At 33.1% G+C, this 21,451-nt stretch overlaps 1 protein-coding gene and 2 non-coding genes across 11 annotated transcripts in view; 2 read left to right on the forward strand and 1 right to left on the reverse strand.

Annotated features, from left to right (window-relative positions):
* Nucleotides 1–21,451, forward strand: part of Camta (Calmodulin-binding transcription activator) — a 463,871-nt gene that overhangs the window by 40,680 nt on the left and 401,740 nt on the right. For all 9 annotated transcript variants that reach the window (XR_013006425.1, XM_076409281.1, XM_076409286.1 and 6 more), the window contains exon 2: nucleotides 19,460–19,493. The gene's annotated coding sequence lies outside the window, so the exon portion shown is untranslated. The remainder of the gene's footprint in view (nucleotides 1–19,459; nucleotides 19,494–21,451) is intronic.
* TRNAE-UUC (transfer RNA glutamic acid (anticodon UUC)) lies at nucleotides 20,006–20,077 on the reverse strand. Its single transcript has one exon. It is a non-coding gene; the product is annotated as a tRNA-Glu (tRNA).
* Nucleotides 20,285–20,356, forward strand: TRNAE-UUC (transfer RNA glutamic acid (anticodon UUC)). The gene has a single exon. It is a non-coding gene; the product is annotated as a tRNA-Glu (tRNA).

Consider the following 21,451-nt stretch of genomic DNA (forward strand, 5'->3'; position numbering starts at 1 on the left):
CAATTTCAATCACAAACGTAAAGTACATTCATGCCCATGCGGGATTAGAACCCGCAACTATTGCAACAGTAGAAGAACCGTCCTGTCGCCGTAACCACTGCGCCACCAAGCCGTCACATATGGTTTTAATAAAATATTTTAATTATATACTACTTATTATATGTATAAAACATTTTGAAAATACATAACAATGATTATTTAATCTAATAACTGATAACTTATTTTGTATGTTGTTATTGTCTGAAGCGTTATAAATTAAAAAAGCTATAAATTAAAAAAGCTATAAATTAAAAATTATTTTGTCAAAATATGCTTAAAAATACAAGATTTAAATGTACTAAATATAAGAACTGCATATTTGAATTATGATTATAAAACCTCATTTGTTTACATATATTTTTATATGTGTATAATTGGACACTATCCATGTTATATGTAGTCATGCAAATTTTTTTTTGAATTGCCCATTGCAATCCTATTTATACTTTCATCCACCAGAACAAGCAACACCTAATTATTATTTTTCTTATTATATTGTCTTGTACAGGATGTTGTACACAATTGTTTTAAAAAATCACCATTTGCTGACATAATATCTGAATGAGAACTTTTGTTATATTTGGTTTTGTTCATTCTTTTGCCAATAAATACGAGTAATATCATGAGATAACTTCGCACACAAAGGAATTCAAATAGGTTCCTGGTACCGTTAAATAACATTTAGATGATACAACATAATAGTAGAATCATAAAAATATATATAACAAATATATATAATAACAAGATCATTACCTTTAAAACAGTTTCTGCGCTAGATCCGAATACTTAGGAAAATAATCAGTTTTATTTAAACCTTCACATTCTTATATTTGTATTGCAAATATATTTGATATATATATTTGAATTTAAACAAATAATTTATACTTTTAATGCTACAAAAATAATGCCATAACATCAGATTTTCGTAAAATTAGATACAAAAAGAAGAATACAAATATAACCTAGGATATCTTACAAAATTTCACCATACAGATTTCCTAAAACATCCAGTGCTGTATTAGTGATATAATTTTATCATTACCTCATTTTTAATTCATGAAGTTTCATTGAGAAACTCTATATATTAACTTCAAATAAATTAATGAACGAATTACTGATGGTCTTCTTCAAGCAATTAGTTATTTTTACATTTCCCTATTCTTCATGCATCTTTGAGTATTCCTCTTTACTTTCACTAACTTATTCTAGGTATCCAAACCAAACAGGTATCAAACTTCAGGGATTCAGAACGGGGAACTGAGAGATATGTTTTCGTTGAGCAATGGCAGGACTATAAGTTTATCCATTCAGCTATCAGTACTACCGTAAATTTTAAACGCGGTGCCGCCTCCACCGGCAGGTTCTTTCACGGCCGGCGAACTAATTAAAAGTTTCGAGACTCCAGAAAACGTACACAAGAATTTCAGACGCTATCGCTTACTTTCGGATTAGAAGCGGCCCTGAGGAAGGATTATACAATGGCGGGGCGGGGGGAAGGGTGCGGCGCGGCGGCCGGCACGGCGCTAATTGGATCTTAAGGTCTTTTGTTTCCGGGATAGCGAACTGTTTTATCGGCCGCGATTTAATTCATAAATACGGACGCTGAATGTTTCCCACTACGAACTTTATGTGTTTCTGTATTATGGTAGCTCGAAAAATCTTGGGAAAGAATGCTTACTTGATAATTTGGAGGGGGTAGATATTGTATGTTAGGGAAAAGTGATGGGATATTCGAGCCATCTAAGGACAAGTTTACAAAATACCAGTTCAGGTTGCAATCGTTTATTTTTTAGATACCAATCAGTTTGTTAGTAATTCCTAGCAAATAGCGTTGGTAACTATCGACTGAAGTTAGTAGAGATAGTCGATAGTCGCAAAACAGTCGAACAAGTCTAAAAAACTTGCTACTGAAAATAGTAATGAAAATTTGGTTTGAATGTTGATTTCGTATAGTTAACTGCGAGGAAATTAATTGAAAATTCTGGGCAAGACTCTCATTTGTTCTGGTCAGTGATTCTCATTCAGGGAAAGGCAAAATCTAACAAAATCTATGTCGTTTTTCATCCACCAGAACCGAAATTTATTTCTATAGCTCGTTTCAACTATAGTCTGTGCAAAAAAACAGTGCACTCCCGTCATCTGAATTGATGACGTCGAAATGTTTACTTTGGCTTTGACATATAAAAATATTCTAATCTTAATAAGATAATTAAAAACTATTATTATCAAATATAATTTATTTTAACATTATAGTAGATCTAATGTATATATTATCGAATGACCTAAAACTACAATTAAGTGTGGAGTTAAAATAGTTTGTAGGTTAGGGTTTCCTGTTCTTTTTCTAGCTTTCTCCTGAAACATTTTAACCAAATGCCTGTGTATATTCTGAACAATTACACGCAATCGGTGCACTTAAATCTTCCACAATCTACTATAAGATTTCCTACGGTCATCGTCTATTTATTATATATTCACCTTTAGTTATTTCCACTCTCATCAACCTATCTTACAAATTGCCATTATAGAACCATAATCCGATATTCAGAAACTTTCATTCAAGTGAATTACTAAACCGTTAATTTCCAATCTACGTAACAGTTGCTCATACTTCCATCATTCGTCAATTTCTTCTTCAATGTGTTTGATCGAGTTCATACAATCCGAAGGTGTTATTAACCGTTCCTGTTTCCAGCCTCCCTTAGTTTTATTATATGCGTTTAAAAATTGTATTCCATTAAAAAAAGCAATATCTAGAAGTTCCATTAGACTTCTTCGATATTTTTCAAACTAACAGTTCCTCTGAAATGATTGTATTAAATTATGTTTATATTGAAAAAATTGCTAATAACTATTTTTATACATTTCATATATTTGATCTCTGATAGACTTACCATCAAGCTGATCTTGGATTCGTCATCCACTTCGTGTGAGGGCGGTTTTTTAATATTTTGAGATATTTCAGTTACCGTGTCTTGTTGAAAGTAACCGATTAGAACGCCGTCTGTTCGGTCTGGCTTCGGCATATTCAATCAAAGTAGTAATAAGCAGCAATTTGAGATTATATTTTTAATATTTTGAGATATTTCAGTTACCGTGTCTTCTGTTTGGTCTGACGCCGTCTGTTGCGACAGACAATATATTAAACATCTTGATGACGTAAGTTCACTGCTTCTTTGGATAGACTATATATCATGATGGAGCACCTTCTTCTAACCATAATGATACCATTGAAAGCCAGTAAAACTTAAAAAATGTCAATATTTTATACACAAACCCAAGCAATCTATAAAAGGAAAACGGCTCGTCCGGTCCTGTATCCCGCTAAATCCGCTTACCGAACACACGCATAGCCCGAGAAGTGAAACCAGTGTCAGTGAAGCCGCGGCTAATGCGACACCTCTGTCAGGATCAAGGGCGGCCCTGTTACGCTCGCGCCGATCCCCCTTCCTCCCTCCCCCACTAGCCCCCCGGCCCGGTCCACCTTAGTAATGACTAGATTGATGGTGGAGTGGACAAGATTAAATCGGTTGGGGTGGGTTTATATACTGTTTATGTTATTGGGATCCACTAGCAGCGGCTATACCCCAATAAACTTATGTTTATGACTGGATGGGAAATTATGGAGTGGAGTAATTTACTGTGAAACCGTTGGGTGGAAGGGCAGAGGTCGTTAAGTTTGCGGCATACCGTTCGGGAATGTTGACTTTCGTGAAATATTATGAGAAGGAGTACTGTGAACATAGATGAGTATTACTCGTAATGATTTTAATAACTTTTTTCACAGTATTTCATCACAAATATATTTGATATATAACTTGAATTAAAATATATGCAAACTGTCTCAAGAATTTACTAACATTATTTACCTTAATTACATATCATTATTTTCAGAACTGTAACAACTTTAGAGCATCAAATATAAATATACATGATCTTTCTTTACTTTTATGTTATAAACATAATTTTGGAATAATAAATGAAGTTAGGCATATTTGTATATTAACACAGATACTATATCAATACGACAATTTTGAAATTGATATTAGATTTTAGCATGTATATTAAGACAATAACGAACACAAGCAGGTAATTTATTTTTACAATTTAAAAATTTATATTAAATTAATTTTCCAAAACTTAGGTCTACAAAATATCATATAAATACATATTTTATTGCATTAGTCGTTAAATACCTTAATAGTTATTAATGCTTTAAAATGTTTATAAATTTACTGTTAATAATTTATAATTTGTTCTATTTATCTGATGTTTTCCATCTATGTAAGTTATGCAATTAGTCTTATTTTAGTCTTTATATTTTATCCATATTTTTTACCTAACATTAATTTAATTACTAATTAATTAATTTGCCTTCTTTCGTTTATCTACTGCTTCCTAATTCGTCGTATATCCCACGTAGAAACTAGCAAATCATCAACAAATGAGGAGTTAAAATTTTATGAGTTATTTTATAATTGTTTCTTTGCAACATTCAATAACAATGCAATTGCAACATTTTAACTTTTGATGCACAAATTAACGTTTATATTATCTGCAATATTCGGTTGTTCCTTTGTTAAAAATGAATTTACTAAAGAAACCTGAAATGAGTCAGAAGTTAATATCACTAAGATTTACAGAAACAGCTTAATAACTATGGGTATTACAGGGATATATAATTATAGATTATAGCACAGGGATATACTATGTCTCTAGAACCCAATCAATTACAATTAGTCCTTAAGCAAAAACAAATTTTCCTAGTTGTACTCTCTTCGCCAGATATCAAATTAAATGAAGAACTTATTTCGAAATTCTAAATAGCCTGTAAACCAAGGGGACAGGCATTTCTAAAGTTACCATAATTCTTTAATAATTCCAACGACACTGGAAAAAAACGCAAAATCTTAAATCATTTCGGTTAATGATGTTTTAATATTTGTGTTGATTTAGGGTCTTCCGACAATTGATTGATTTATCATCACACGAGGATCCAATATCAGCCACAAGAAACCTCCAACTTCATCTTAACAATGTCGAATTGTGGTTGAAAACGTGGCGTATCAAAGCAAATGAGGCAAAATCTACCCATGTGACATTCACCCTTTGCAGAAGAACATGTCCCTCAGTAAAATTGAATAATCATGAACTTCCGCCAGCAGACAACGTTAAATTTCTGGGAATGCATTTTGATCGACGTTTGACATGGAAAACATAAAGTGACAAAACGAAAACAGTGTGGGCTTAATCTAAACCAAATATATTGGCTAATAGGGCGTAAATCTGAATTGTCATTAGAAAACAAGGTTTTGTTGTATGAGTCAATACTTAGGCCCATTTGGACCTATGGTATTGAACTGTGGGGTACCATTAGCAAATCTAATATATATATCCACCAGGGGTTCCAGTATAAAGTGTTGCGAATCATCGTCGATGCCCCATATTACGTGTCCAACAAACTGATTCAACGCGATATCCTCTTAGAACCCATAACGAAGGGTTAGTGCGAAGTGCGTCCCAATGCACTCGCCAAACAGTTAAATGTGCGCGATGACAGTGTAGTGCATAGGCTCAAACGCTAACTATCCTACGAATTGATTAATAGACACATAGAGTGAGATTTAATAATCTCTAGAATAAGTTAGAAGTTAGGATAGACTTTAAAATAAGTTAGAATAGTATCTAGGATAACATTTAGATTATAAGTTGTACAGTAGATCACTTACCGAAGTGATCTTCTACGTGCCAGGATAGTTATATTATATAACGGAAATCATATAATAATACTTATTACCCACGAGCGGATTGTTGACGTTCTAAGAGATTAATAAATTAAAAGAACTTGTCAGCGGTCATTTTGCGATACAACGTTGCCAGATTTATATTTTGATGCGCAGTTGATATTCGTATAATAGAAATGACGAATAATCTATCACATAAGAGTCGGAGCCGGCAGCGCGTGGGCCAGAGCCTAAAATATAAGTTTATTATTTTGTGCTGCCGATCTGACGGCTACTCCTGGTTACTTAATTTAGAATTTACTTATTTGTAGCGCATATTACACGAATTTTAAGTTTTGAACCGTGCCAAATTTCACTCCTTCTGGTGTCCCCCTTTTAGATGACCCGGCAAACGTTGTTTTGCCATGTACATAATTTCTGGAGAATTTCTAATGTAGAAAAAAAAACAGCTAACTTATTGGAAGTGTGTAAGGATGTGGTATATGAGTGAAAAAGGGGTGGAGCGCTGTGAACGATGATGGAATATAAAAATAACAAAACACCAAACATTAATTTTTTCAATTTATTATAATTTATTTTAAGTAAAAATCATTTATATCATTAACTCATTGCATAATAATCCCTTAATGCTACAGCGTGAGCAATATTTTTTGTTAGCTTGTCTTTGTTTTGTTCTTGATGCAATTGCGCCGTTCTCACACGCGTTCCAGTATTTTCTTCCTGAACTTATTCTACGGTTCTTTGGGCTCTTCTATTTCGAATGCTTCTAGATCTATTTTTATCACGGCTCAAATTGGCCCCTTTGCGTTTTGTTGGCATTGTTCACCGTGTTCACAAAACACACATAAATAGATTTGTTATATTAATAATTTATTTATCTTTGATTACATTAAATATACATATACATATTAGATAGTTTCACGAAGAAATATTGTTAGAAATAGTGAAAAAAAAATTCTGTAAAAGCTCTTATAAGCAAACACAAAAAAAAACCCAAATCTAACAAAAAAATCTAACTTTTACCCAATTTGTTTTCACCATTCCCAACAATATTTTCGTTATAATTAAGAAACAATAATTTTTGATTTTATAATAAACGTATAAAAATAATTTATACTTATTTTATTACTTATTAATAATAAATTATATTCAGTAATATTAGTTATTACTAAATAAATAATAAAGTTACTTGAGAATATATTTGATAAGAGAGTTACACTGAGATAGCAAAAATATTTATCTAGTGCGCTTGACGCATAAACACTAATAATAGCCGAACACTGTAGAGGGAGTGAGAGAAGGCTTATTGTTTGAGAGAAATAGGAGGCCATCTTCGTTGTCATCTCTGCTCCGTGCTGTTTACTGTGTGTGAAGTGATAATAATTGATGTTATCGAGCGGGATAAAAAATGATAAAATTATTAAAATGACTATTAAAAAGCAGGGGTTGGTGATAGAAAAGTGAAAATTTAGGGTTGTATGTATTTTTTTTTCCAGAAAATAAAAAAAAAATTGGGGTGGACACCCCTTATCACTTAAGTGTTTGAAAAATAGATAGTAGCCGATTCTCAGACCTACTGAATATGCATAAAAAATTTCATAAGAATCGGTCAAGCCGTTTCGGAGGGGTATGGGAACGAACATTGTGACATGATAATTTTATATGTAAGATTACTGGAGATATCAATTATCTAAACTTGAAATTATTTTTTATCAATATTATTTAACGCGAATTTTCAAATGATGACAGCCATCCATCCGAACAATCGGCAGTTATTAGATATGGAGCCGCGTATGACACACGGTACCGGATAATTAATGAAATCCCGTTTCCGAGCCTAAAAAGACGAATGCGCGCCCATCGCACCATCCAAATCCGATGCGGCTGCGAAGCAAACGTAATGCAACATCCGTGTCAGGATCAAGGGCGGTCCCGGACCCCTCGGGGCGACGTCCCTCCGCTAAGCCTCCGCCGCCCCAGCCTCCCGTTCGTCTGATACGCCGACGTCATACCTCCGTAATGAGTGGATTGATAGTACAACAGACGAGATTAAATCAGAAATGGGTTTATGTACTGTTTATGTGAGCCTCTCTTGTACGGGCTCCATGCGAATTAATCCGTGTTTACGGTCGAGGACGAATTATGGAACAATGGACGAGATTCCGACTGGGGCGTAATGAAGAAAAGAGGTTAGGACACCGTAGAGTTGGTAATTGATTGGTTATATACGAGTGATGGAGAAAGATGGTATTTCGTCCACAAAATCACTGTACTTTTTACTATAACCGGTGATTGCCCTGTGGAGGAAAATCGATCACAGTTCTACCAATGAAACTTCCGATGCGCCACATCAAAATTTATAATGCAACGTTTAAGTATCAAATTTAAGTTTTGTTTTATTTTGACTGTGACAACAATATACTAATAAATACTAGTAAATAAGTAACGGAAAAAAAATTATGTTATCAAATATATAGTTATTTTGTACATACGTTATTTACATTTGTGACATCAAAACGTCGCAATGTTACCGCATCAACTCTGAGTTTTACTTCAGTTTGGTTTTGACATACAACAAAATTTTAATCAAAATAAAATAATTGGACAAAAATGTTATCAAATATAATTTATTTTAATAGAGTACATCGAACAACTACAGTTTAATCATATAGCCACAACAGTTTATAGGTTAGAGTAATAACCGAGACGATTTTGACAGGCTCATTCGCTTACACGTTCAAACTAATCAGACAGCATTGTGTCTCTTTTTAACTAAAATAAATTGAGAAGGAAAATATTGTCTGATTCCAAAACGAATTTACAAATTACGGCAGGCAATACATTAAATATCTTGATGACGTATATGTACATCCAAGGAATGTATTTTACTTTTTTTTATTGAACATATTTACCTTTTACCCTTAGTTATTGTTGCCTTCGGTATAATATTTCCTTGCAATGTCATTTTGATATCACTGTATTCTTCCTTAGTTACTGTACTTATTGCTACTTTAGTCCCTGTTACTACCTGTATACACGTTTTTGATAAAACTAAATTGAATCATTAGGTTCTCCGTAATACCTTACATTCATTCTCATTCCTTCTCTCCTCACACATTATTACCAAATAGTCATGTATATTCTGAGAAATTACACACATATCTGTGCACATAAATCTTTTACACTCTACAATATAATTTTCTACTGTTATCGTATTTTAATTATATGCTCATCTTTAGCCGCTTCCACTCTCATCATCGTGTCTTCGAAATTGTCAGTATTGAATCATAATTCCATATTCAGAAAGTTTCATTCACGCGAATAACTAAGCTGTTGATTTTTAATCTATCTAAAATTTGCACACAATTGGCAATACATTAAACATCTTGGTGACGTCACTTCACTGTTATTTTGGATAAACGATATATAGTCTATTCAAAGTTATTTTGTACTTATGTCATCTAATTTTGTGATGCCAAAAACGTCGCAATGTTGCCGCATCGGCTCTGAGTTTTGGTTCAGTTTGGGTTTGACATACAACAAAATTCTAATCAAAACGAAATAATTGAACAAAATTGTTATCAAATTTAATTTATTTTAACATTATAGTACATCTAAAAATTACAGTTAATTATATAGTTATTTTGGATAAACGATATATAGTCTATTCAAAGTTATTTTATACTTATGTCATCTAAATTTGTGATGCCAAAAACGTCGAAATGTTGCCGTATCGACTCTGAGTTTTAGTTCAATTTGGGTTTGACATACAACAAAATTCTAATCAAAACGAAATAATTGAACAAAATTGTTATCAAATTTAATTTATTTTAACATTATAGTACATCTAAAAATTACAGTTAATTATATAGTTATTTTGGATAAACGATATATAGTCTATTCAAAGTTATTTTATACTTATGTCATCTAAATTTGTGATGCCAAAAACGTCGAAATGTTGCCGTATCGACTCTGAGTTTTAGTTCAATTTGGGTTTGACATACAACAAAATTCTAATCAAAACGAAATAATTGAACAAAATTGTTATCAAATTTAATTTATTTTAACATTATAGTACATCTAAAAATTACAGTTAATTATATAGTTATTTTGGATAAACGATATATAGTCTATTCAAAGTTATTTTATACTTATGTCATCTAATTTTGTGATGCCAAAAACGTCGCAATGTTGCCGCATCGACTCTGAGTTTTGGTTCAGTTTGGGTTTGACATACAACAAAATTCTAATCAAAACGAAATAATTGAACAAAATTGTTATCAAATTTAATTTATTTTAACATTATAGTACATCTAAAAATTACAGTTAATTATATAGTTATTTTGGATAAACGATATATAGTCTATTCAAAGTTATTTTATACTTATGTCATCTAAATTTGTGATGCCAAAAACGTCGAAATGTTGCCGTATCGACTCTGAGTTTTAGTTCAATTTGGGTTTGACATACAACAAAATTCTAATCAAAACGAAATAATTGAACAAAATTGTTATCAAATTTAATTTATTTTAACATTATAGTACATCTAAAAATTACAGTTAATTATATAGTTATTTTGGATAAACGATATATAGTCTATTCAAAGTTATTTTATACTTATGTCATCTAAATTTGTGATGCCAAAAACGTCGAAATGTTGCCGTATCGACTCTGAGTTTTAGTTCAATTTGGGTTTGACATACAACAAAATTCTAATCAAAACGAAATAATTGAACAAAATTGTTATCAAATTTAATTTATTTTAACATTATAGTACATCTAAAAATTACAGTTAATTATATAGTTATTTTGGATAAACGATATATAGTCTATTCAAAGTTATTTTATACTTATGTCATCTAAATTTGTGATGCCAAAAACGTCGAAATGTTGCCGTATCGACTCTGAGTTTTAGTTCAATTTGGGTTTGACATACAACAAAATTCTAATCAAAACGAAATAATTGAACAAAATTGTTATCAAATTTAATTTATTTTAACATTATAGTACATCTAAAAATTACAGTTAATTATATAGTTATTTTGGATAAACGATATATAGTCTATTCAAAGTTATTTTATACTTATGTCATCTAAATTTGTGATGCCAAAAACGTCGAAATGTTGCCGTATCGACTCTGAGTTTTAGTTCAATTTGGGTTTGACATACAACAAAATTCTAATCAAAACGAAATAATTGAACAAAATTGTTATCAAATTTAATTTATTTTAACATTATAGTACATCTAAAAATTACAGTTAATTATATAGTTATTTTGGATAAACGATATATAGTCTATTCAAAGTTATTTTATACTTATGTCATCTAAATTTGTGATGCCAAAAACGTCGAAATGTTGCCGTATCGACTCTGAGTTTTAGTTCAATTTGGGTTTGACATACAACAAAATTCTAATCAAAACGAAATAATTGAACAAAATTGTTATCAAATTTAATTTATTTTAACATTATAGTACATCTAAAAATTACAGTTAATTATATAGTTATTTTGGATAAACGATATATAGTCTATTCAAAGTTATTTTATACTTATGTCATCTAAATTTGTGATGCCAAAAACGTCGAAATGTTGCCGTATCGACTCTGAGTTTTAGTTCAATTTGGGTTTGACATACAACAAAATTCTAATCAAAACGAAATAATTGAACAAAATTGTTATCAAATTTAATTTATTTTAACATTATAGTACATCTAAAAATTTCAGTTAATTATATAGTCAGAATAGTTTATAGGTTAGAGTTATAACCTCTTATCACTATTGCTTTCAAGAATTTTGCATACGTCTGACAACCGGACGATTTTGACAGGCTCATTCGTTTACGTGTTCGAACTAATCAGACAGCATTGTGTCTCTTTTTAACTAGAATAACTTTACCGAACATATTGTCTGATTCTAAAACAAATTTACAAAGTGTGGTACGCAATACATTAAGCATCTTAATGACGTATGTACAAAAAAACTTTAAATAGACTATATAATGTGTAATCATATATAAGTTAAATAAATGTGATATAAATATAATACAATGTTGTTTACGTATTAACGGTGGGTGTTATAATTCGACCGATCTTTCGCCCGATTATCTTAAATGTATATAACACAACAATTCCCCCGGCGATCATCCGGGACCCTGCGAACTTGACAGTTTCGGGGAAGAGCCGATGCCGATCGGGAAACAGAGCTCGACGTTATTAAATTAAATATACGATCGTGGCAACTATGATGAATATAAATTTGGACCGAATTTAACTTTCGTTTCATATTCATGACGTTGTTCTACATGGGCATCGTTGGAGATATTTGAATATAAGGCGGGGTGTCGGGCAACTCTTCGCCCGTTGTCTCGGTTAGGGCGCGCGTATAAAACACACTCGGCATCGCTAGGTTTATTGCTGTAGCTATTGGATCATTATCTCCGATGAAAAAAGAATAATCGATTCGAAGAATTTGACTGTAGCGAATGGGTGTTTTTTAATAGATGATACCGCCCTGGTATGAGATTTTAACGTATGAATGATTCGTTGAGATGCTACATAGTTTAATATTAAAGGCGTATGTTTGCAAATTATCAGAAAATGACGGAGAAATGGGGAGAAAACGCAAAAGCTGCTATTAGTTGGGATTAAAAACATCTTCAATCTTCTCTTTTATACGTTTATCCCAGATTCACTTCTGGTTTTTCTCCTCTCTGTCGTTGTTTCTCTTTAATTTAGTGTCTTCCATGCGCTGTAAGTGTCCCCATCAACATAGTTATAACTGAGTTATTTTTGTCTTTTAAACGTTTTTCGTTTATAAGAAAATATTACAACAAAATCATTAATTGGACTTTATTGTGATCCTCTTATATAATATTTGTTTTATTGTCGAATTAAATTATTTTACGCAAACAAAAAGTCAATATTCAGACAGGACAACTTTGTCGAGTCCGTTATTTACTAAATAACAGGTGGGGCAAAAGTCTCGCTACCATTTTGATTGCGCGCCATATTGGTCATGTGACGTTTAGCTCAACTTCGTTTCAACCATTGTATTGTGTAGACGTTTAAATATTATTGTGGATAAATATATGCCACAAGAACGAGCAGAAATAGTGACAATATTTATTGAAAATAATCGTTCCATTATTGCCGCTCAGCGGAAATTGCGTCAAAAATATCTTAATCGTCCAGTGCCTTACAAAACCACAATTTATCGTTTTCATGCGAATTTTCGACAGTATGGTACGACAGCATACAGGCCGCGTTCTGGAAGACAACGGACGTCTCGTAACGCTGAAAATGTGGCTCTGGTGCGCAATAGTGTTGCAGAGTCTCCAGAAACATCAATTCGGAGACGTTGTTACCAGTTACACATTTCTGCATGTAGTTTAAGGCGAATTTTGAAAACTGATTGGAAAATGTTCCCGTACAAAATTCAATTAGTCCAAAAATTGCTTCCCAAGAGATCCTGATCAACGAATTAAGTACAGTGATGCAATCCTAAGGCTGTCTGGTAAATTGAAGATTGTGCTTTTAAACTGATAATGAGCGATAAAGCCCATTTTCTTCTCAGTGGTCACATCAATGAACGGAACAGTCGGTTTTGGGGAACACAGAATCCTCAATTAATTCATGAAACATCATTGCATCTACTAAAAGTAATTGTATGGTGAGGTATTCATGCCGGACACGTCATTGGTTCATATTTTTTTGAAAATGACTTAGTTGTTGCTCCTAAACGGAACTATGGATGGGCTGATATGCGATTTTGTTCTGATTACCGTCATAATTTGCCACTATCAAAACTCTTTAGTACACTTTCATATTTTGCTCTTTTAATAACAATCCCTGTATAACTAATATTGGGTTTATGATGTTCGTGATAAATTCAACGCGCTCTCTTTTCCTCATGCAAGCTTAATATTCTCCTCCGCGTCATAACAAAAAGTGGAGAAAATAAAATTTGAAAACTTTACGACCTCCCGCATGTTATCTGTGAGAGTTTCCGTCCATTATTAAATTCCCCCTTCCCCCTCCCAACGGCGGGATCTTTCTGTCGAGCATTAATAATGTTATGCATAATAGAAGTTTGGGATTATATTCGGACCATAATTTTTCGTTTCGCATATAGAATATGTTTTAATTATTAGCTTGGTAACAAAGTCAGTTTGTAAAGTAGAGTTTTCTACGGATTTGGAATGGTTTCAACTTTGAATGGCGAGTTTTTCCGGTCATTTTTAGGTGTTATGGAGAGGAAAATCAAACTACTTTATAACAATTCGATGTAACAGGTTAATTTAAAAGTCCCCGGCCTGACACATAGATGGCGCTACTAGAAATAAATCCTAACCCTCAAAAGATGCGTGTATAAATTTGACAGTTGTCGGATCATTAGTTTATGAATTATAGCATTTTGTTATTGTGAAAAAAATGGATAAAAAATGAATTTCGCATGTTGATAAAGTATTGCTATTTGAAGGGAAAATACAGTTGAAGCAAAAACTTGGCTTGATGCCGAGTTTCCGGACACTGCCCCAGGAAAATCAACTATCAAGGATTGGTATGCTAAGTTTAGACGTGCTGAAATGAGCACCGAGGACGGTGAACGCAGTGGACGCCCAAAAGAGGTTGTTACCGACGAAAACATTTAAAAATAGCTCTGTGTGAAGTGGGTGCCGAGCTCACTTTTGACCAAAAACAACGACGAGTTGATGATTCGGAGCAGTGTTTGAAGATGGTCAAGCATAATAAGCCCGACTTTTTGCTTCGATATGTGACAATTTATGAAACATGGCTCCACCATATCACTTAAAAGTTCAATCGATAGTCATCCGAGTGGGCTGCACAGGATGGACCCGCTCCAAAGAGTGGGAAAACGTAACAGTCGGCTGACGACATTATGGCGTCTGTATTTTGGGATGCACATGGAATAATTTTCTTTGACCACCTTGAAAAAGGAAGGTCCATCAACGGAATCGCCGAAAAACGGCCGCATTTCAAGAAAAAGGAAGTACTGCTTCACCAAGCCAATGCACCGTGACATAAGTCAGTGAAAACGATGGCAAAAATCCATGAATTGGGCTTCGAATTGCTGTCTCATCCACCGTATTCTCCAGATCTGGCCCCCAGCGAATATTTTCTGTTTTCAGATCTCAAAAGAATGCTCCTTGGGAAAATTTTTCGTCGAATGAAGACAAATCTTACTACAATAATGGTATCGAAAAATTGGAGGGTCGCTATAATCAGTGTATCACGCTTGAATGAAATTATATTGAATAATCCAACTGCTTTCAACGCTTTTTTGAGCATTTTTGTGTTATGAGACGGCGCGTTATCTTGTTAGATCACTTTATGGTGCCTTCGGGCCCATTCTGGAGATTTTTCGATCAATGCATGGTCGAAAGCGATCATTTGTTGTCTCTAGCGATCACAAGTAACTGTTTTCTGGTTTCAATAGTCCGTAATACACCACGTTACTCTGGCTCCACCAGACACAGGACATTGTCGTGCGACCAAAACGATTTGGCCGTGATTATTTGCGCTTAGAATTTTCAAAATAGATCCATTTTTCATCACCCGTCACTATTCAATGCAGAAAAGACTTCCGATCATACTTTTGAAACAGCATTTCACAGGCCATTTTTCGATTGTACATTTGCTTGTCAATCAATTGATGTGGCACTCATCTTCCCATCTTTTTGATTTTCCCCATTGTTCGTAATCGGTCGCTATTCGTTACTTGGGTCATATTTAACGCTTCGCACCTCCGAACCTTTTCGACCTATCAAAACGTTCTTAGTTTTGCATATGGGGGTCACCACTTTTGATTTTCGAAACAGCGCCTCACATGCCTTTAATGTTAAAGCACGCTCACCGTAAATTTCTACCAGCAAGCGGTGACTTTCAACGCCTTTTTTCTTTTGATGGGAAAAGTAACGTGTGCCGCAAATAAACGCAAGTTTTGACTCACGAAACTTGTCATTTTTCAATAGGTATAAATCTATGGCTGTGTTACTTTCGCAAAATATGACATATATAGTTTTGAAGCTTGATATCGGTAGAATAAAATGACATTTGTGCCCAATCATAACTTTTTATTATTAATTACATCTTACATTAGATATGCTTCGTACAATTTTAATTTATAATTTAATTTGTTACTACCGTTCTGTTGCACTCGCGTTAGTACACAAGCAAGACGAGTACGGGATTAATAAATCAGTATGTATTTCCCAATACATGTCCTACTTAAGACCGGCGACATCTCTTAAATAACCGGTAATGACTTTCCGGTACACCTGATATATATCATTCCGTTTATGAAACCATCAAAACGATGAAGCAAAAATGGGAAGGCGAAAATATAATCCAGACAAGCCAATAAATAAACTCGAAGACACTTTTACATATACGAACTTTAATAGAATTGTTTGCTTCGTTACGTGGTCCCTTTCGAGCGAGGCAAACCATCACCGGTGACTTATTCTCCGAACCGATGTCATTTTGTTAAGCAATAAGGCCTTTATCTGTAATAGAACAAGTGGAAATGGCAGAAATATCGCCAGGCAGTCTGGTTCGGTGGCTTTAATATTCCAAATAGGTTAGTGTTCGTAACCATGCGCTGAGCTAATATCAAATAATGCCATATGCAAATTTTTCTACCGTCTGAGGCGAATATCTTTATCAGCGGTGCTTGGCAAATGGGAAATAAAGTGCTAAGTACATATTAGTTTGGCTATTATTCTAATGCAGCGAGTGTTCCCCGCTAAATGAGATGATACCGGATGCATTTTTATTGGTGTTCTTCGAGAGATCGTATCTCTTCAATGAACGTATCATACGTTTTGTAAAAGAGTACGGGAAAATGCTAAATAAAATACTGTATTTGCTTTCGACGCCAAAATAATTATACTGAAAAATTTGAATTTACAACGTTGTCAGTTCTTGCAAATTATATGTATATTTGAAGAATATAATATAAACAGAATAAATTATCTTGAATTTATAATTTAACCTAATAGTTCCATTGAGACACAAAAAAAATTGATATATTTTTCATGTCCTATGATATAAAAAATGAGGATATGGAGAATACTAAATGAAATACTGATTATGCTACTCGAACATAGTTATTCCTAGAGACGATTTTAGTTGTCAAAAATCACACGGAGGTATGTCTGGCGAGCGTGAAGGTTGGCCGATGATATATGTTGTATTTATATTTGCTCGTATCTGGTGTTCTATGTTCTAGCTGCAACACCAAACAAGATGATGACTTTGCCTCTGGTATTCGTTATTGCTGTTGTCTTTTGGCAAAAATACGTGGTTCAGTTTGTTTAATTGACGACAGTAGGCATCGCAAGACTTTATGGCTATGTATAATATAGTTCATTTTGGTATCGATGTGGCTCTCTGATGGAAACGTCTGGGAATAGTTGAATCATTGGCCGATAAGTTGTCTGAAATTTGTTTAATATTTTTAGCTGGATTTTCTTCCAAGAAATCATCGTAATTCGTTGTCTTTATATTGCCTGGTATTTCTTTATTATTGCCATCACCATTTTTAAATTTTTGACACCAAAGTCGAGAATTGGAATATGATACTCCGTCATGTACATCATACACATATCACTATAAGCGTCGAGAAGTGCGCAATGTATTTCAAATCAATCACCGAAAGTAATCAATGTTGAACCGGTAATTTGAGTTGCATGATTAGCGTTTGTATACCTTGAAGAATTTAATTGTGCTAGATAAGAAACTATCGTAATGGAAATTATGTAGAAAGATGTCAAAACTATAGAATTTACGAGTTATGTTAATCATCAAATGTTTAAAACACAATTTTTAATTTCTACTTCTGGAGTATCATAACATACGCACAAGGATTTCAATTTGCCACGTTGTCAAATCTTGGAAATTATACCTATATTTGAAGAATATAATATAAATCGATCAAATCATCTTGAATTCACAAATTAACCTAATATTTCCGTTGAGACTCAACACTATGTTTTGGCACATCTTATAATATAAAAAATGTAAAATGAAGAACCTTTTAAACTAACATATTTCATAATTTTGAAAGGAAAAAAGAGAAAATAAAACAAAACGTAACTATCTATCAATATATAAACATTACAATAATAAATAAAAGTTATAATTCTTGTAAGTTACTCGTATATCTGAAGAGTATAATAAATATTCTCGAATTCACATATTAATGTAATTTTTTTAAATCCAAGTTGAAATTGCTAAAATTTATACTTAAGCGTTCTACTTCCATAATAATAAATATAATATGAAGACACTTTTATAAACATTAGCATATTCTAGATGGGGGCAACTAAATCACATGGAAACCCATCTCGTAGTTCATTCAGTACAAGCAGGGAATGCAATTTAAATCCATATTCATTAAGCCCTGTGTAGAACGTACATATATACAATCGTAGATTTCATCCAATATAACGTCCATTGGGATTTTAGCAGCTAGTTTTGCTGCAATCATCTTTTTATCTCCTTTTAATAAAAATATCTTACCCAAGGCATTTTTAAATTCTACATTTTTTTTAATGTATTTTATTTCACATTCTATTCACATTTTCATTCCCTTTTCTGTCAATTTTATGCCAGCCGGTCAATAAGAATTTATTTTAATACTTCCCAGAAGTTTTGAGTACTTTTAACCTAATACATTCTTCTGAATTCCAGATTGATTACACTCAAGAGATGTGATTTTAATAAAATATGCTCATATAAAGGATGTCGACGTATATTTATCCGTACTTTTACTTTTCTAGGGTCTACTATGCCTAAATATAATGGAATATCTTATAAAACTGAATCCAGTTTGTAAAATTACGTTAAAAATTGGATTAATACACATCTGGATCGATTATCCTCATATGCCTCTTCAGATTAGGAGTGTTATAAAAGCTTTTTGAAAATAGTCACAGATCGATAATATCCGTTACTTCCTACGTTATAATCAAAACATGAATAATACAAGATCAAATATACTAGAAACAACAAAATTCTTAACGTTACAAAACAGGTTAAATACAAATTACAAAACATCTTTCAATTACTTGTAAATGGCAACGTCGCCAAGATCAGGTGGAAACTACCGAAGTTTACAGAATAGGGGTGTTGGCCACCGAAAAAAATATCGATAAATCGATATATCGGAGAAAAAAAATAGATATATTTTTTGTAAAAAGTATTAAAACTATCGATATTTTACAAAAAATATGTCGATGTTTTTAAGAAAAAATAAAATAGTGAAATATTAGCCTAAAACATATATGTTTTTTTCTAAATATTTTAAAGAGTAGTAATATTTTCGATGGACCTTTGAAATTATTAAGTATCAAAAATCTCTAAACGTTTAAAATTAAGTACCGATTTTAAAGGTTTATTTAAATTTATATATAACTTATTTTTAAAAAATATTGAAAAATATCGGCCAAAAATATCGATATGTTTTTAAGAAAATATCGATATATCGATATATTTTCTACATCCCTATTACAGAATGCCTGCTATGATTCTCCAAAATTAACCACTACTGTGTTTCTATATCAGGTTTAATATTATTATTTCAAAGTAATTTTTTTGTGTATGACAATAATTAACATTTTTTCGTTATTTATATATATTTTTATTTTGTTACAGATGAGTGTATGCTAGAGCTCCGCGGAATCATAAGGTAAGTCTTCCCTAGCTTGTACTAAACCAAAAACTGGAAAGTAATTTACGCCAAACAACTAATTAAATAAAATAGGCAAAGAAAACGGATACAATTTCATAAGCGGTAAAAAGAGGAGAATAAAGTCGTCCCAGGCAAATTGATTACCTCATCCCCCCTCCGCTCCTCCTCCCGCTCGTTCTCCACCCACGCCTTCGAGAGCCGGATGACTTTCTACTTCGGCTTTATTGTTTTATTTTTCTGTCTGGATAGTTTCACGTTCTTGGAGCGCCGGGAGAGCCGACGGAGGACCTGGGAACGGGGGGGAAATGGTCCGGTTGGAAGAAAAACGTATTTGTTTTATGTTTTCGGTTAGAATAATTGCCTGACACGTTCTGACGACGTCAATTATATAATGAGACAAAGTTTCGGAAAAACTGAATAAATTTAATAATAACTTCAAACGGCAACTGATGTAGTAGTCGTAAATTGATATAAGCATTTTGTTTCTATTTAAATTAATTAAAAAAGTTTTCCGATACCGGGAATCGAACCCGAGCCTCCTGGGTGAAAGCCAGGTATCCTAGCCACTAGACCATATCGGAGATGTTATATTGTTTGCTGAACAGATTGTCCCTGTATGTATTGATACTAATTATTTATTTGCTTTATAACTTTATCTTTTTAGTCTTTGTATTGTAATTAGGAGTGTCTTCAATTAAATACATTGTCATTAAAAATATTTAGTGTTTATTATGTTTCTATTTATAATATTTTGATAATGAAGGTTTTACGAGGCAATAATCAGCACATCCGATATGGTCTAGTGGCTAGGATACCTGGCTTTCACCCAGGAGGCTCGGGTTCGATTCCCGGTATCGGAAAACTTTTTTTATGTTTTAACACGGTCGCAGATAATATGTTATATCCAGCGTTGCCAATTTGTGAGGAATGCCTCAATTTCCGGGGAATCTTAATTAAATAGAATTTTATATTGTCTCAAGTCATCATTTTTTCCCCATGTCACAAATATTACGAAACGTTAAATGGTCTAATAAATTAGACCCTAAACTTTACAAAAGAAAACAATTTTCTTGATATATTTATATTATATATATAAAATTTTTAATTATATAAATGTAATTACGTCGTAATACTGAAAGTAATTGTATCTTAAGGGGTTAAGCTTTGAAAATATGAAAGAAATGGTTTTTTAGTGTCTAGACTGGAAAGCCACCTAAAGATTCGAATTGGTTTCAAGCCTGTTAGATGCCGCGTCACTAATAGAGCCATATCTCCGAAAATAATTTGAATATCGAAAAATTCTCTTAAGCGTATATTCTGAAAAGCTTAATTTTTGAAAATATTATTAAAAAATCGCTTTCTAGACTTGAATGCTTTCTTAAGATATCTTTTTTTAATTGATAATTAAAATATTTTTGATATTTTAGAGTTATATGCATACTATACTCTTAAAACACAGGCCAGGTTCTATAATATAACCTAAAAAACGCCACGGACTTTTTCCAAGGCCCAGTGTTTACGGTATTACTCCCGAATCGTATTCTAAAAGTAAACGAGGCGAAATAATCCCTGCCTCGTCGGTTCCGGAACATAATACACCGTTTTCCGCGTGATTACATAATTTTTTTCGCGTTGTTTAGACCGACATGGCGCACATGTAACGCGGCGCCGGCAGCCCCCATTGTCCAGACCTCACAATAAGTCGGGCCGGGCAAATATTCCGACGAATGAACGGGGGGACCTCGCGTACAACAAAACCCGTTCGGGCCTTCGTCCCATTGTCCCGGGCCGATGTTTGATTTAAAACGCCCGTCGAAAACCGACGATAAATTGTTGTAAAATTTGTCCGGGCGATTTATTGTATTTTATTATGGACGTACAATGGCGGAATCGCCACTATTCTGCTGGCGAACGGGCGGCCGACGTTCATTCGGCGTTCTCCGGTGATGAGGGGT

The sequence above is a fragment of the Rhynchophorus ferrugineus genome, unplaced genomic scaffold (assembly GCF_030347505.1).
Source record: "Rhynchophorus ferrugineus isolate W39M unplaced genomic scaffold, kcgeb_rfMv2 rfM7, whole genome shotgun sequence".
Classification (NCBI taxonomy): domain Eukaryota; kingdom Metazoa; phylum Arthropoda; class Insecta; order Coleoptera; family Curculionidae; genus Rhynchophorus; species Rhynchophorus ferrugineus.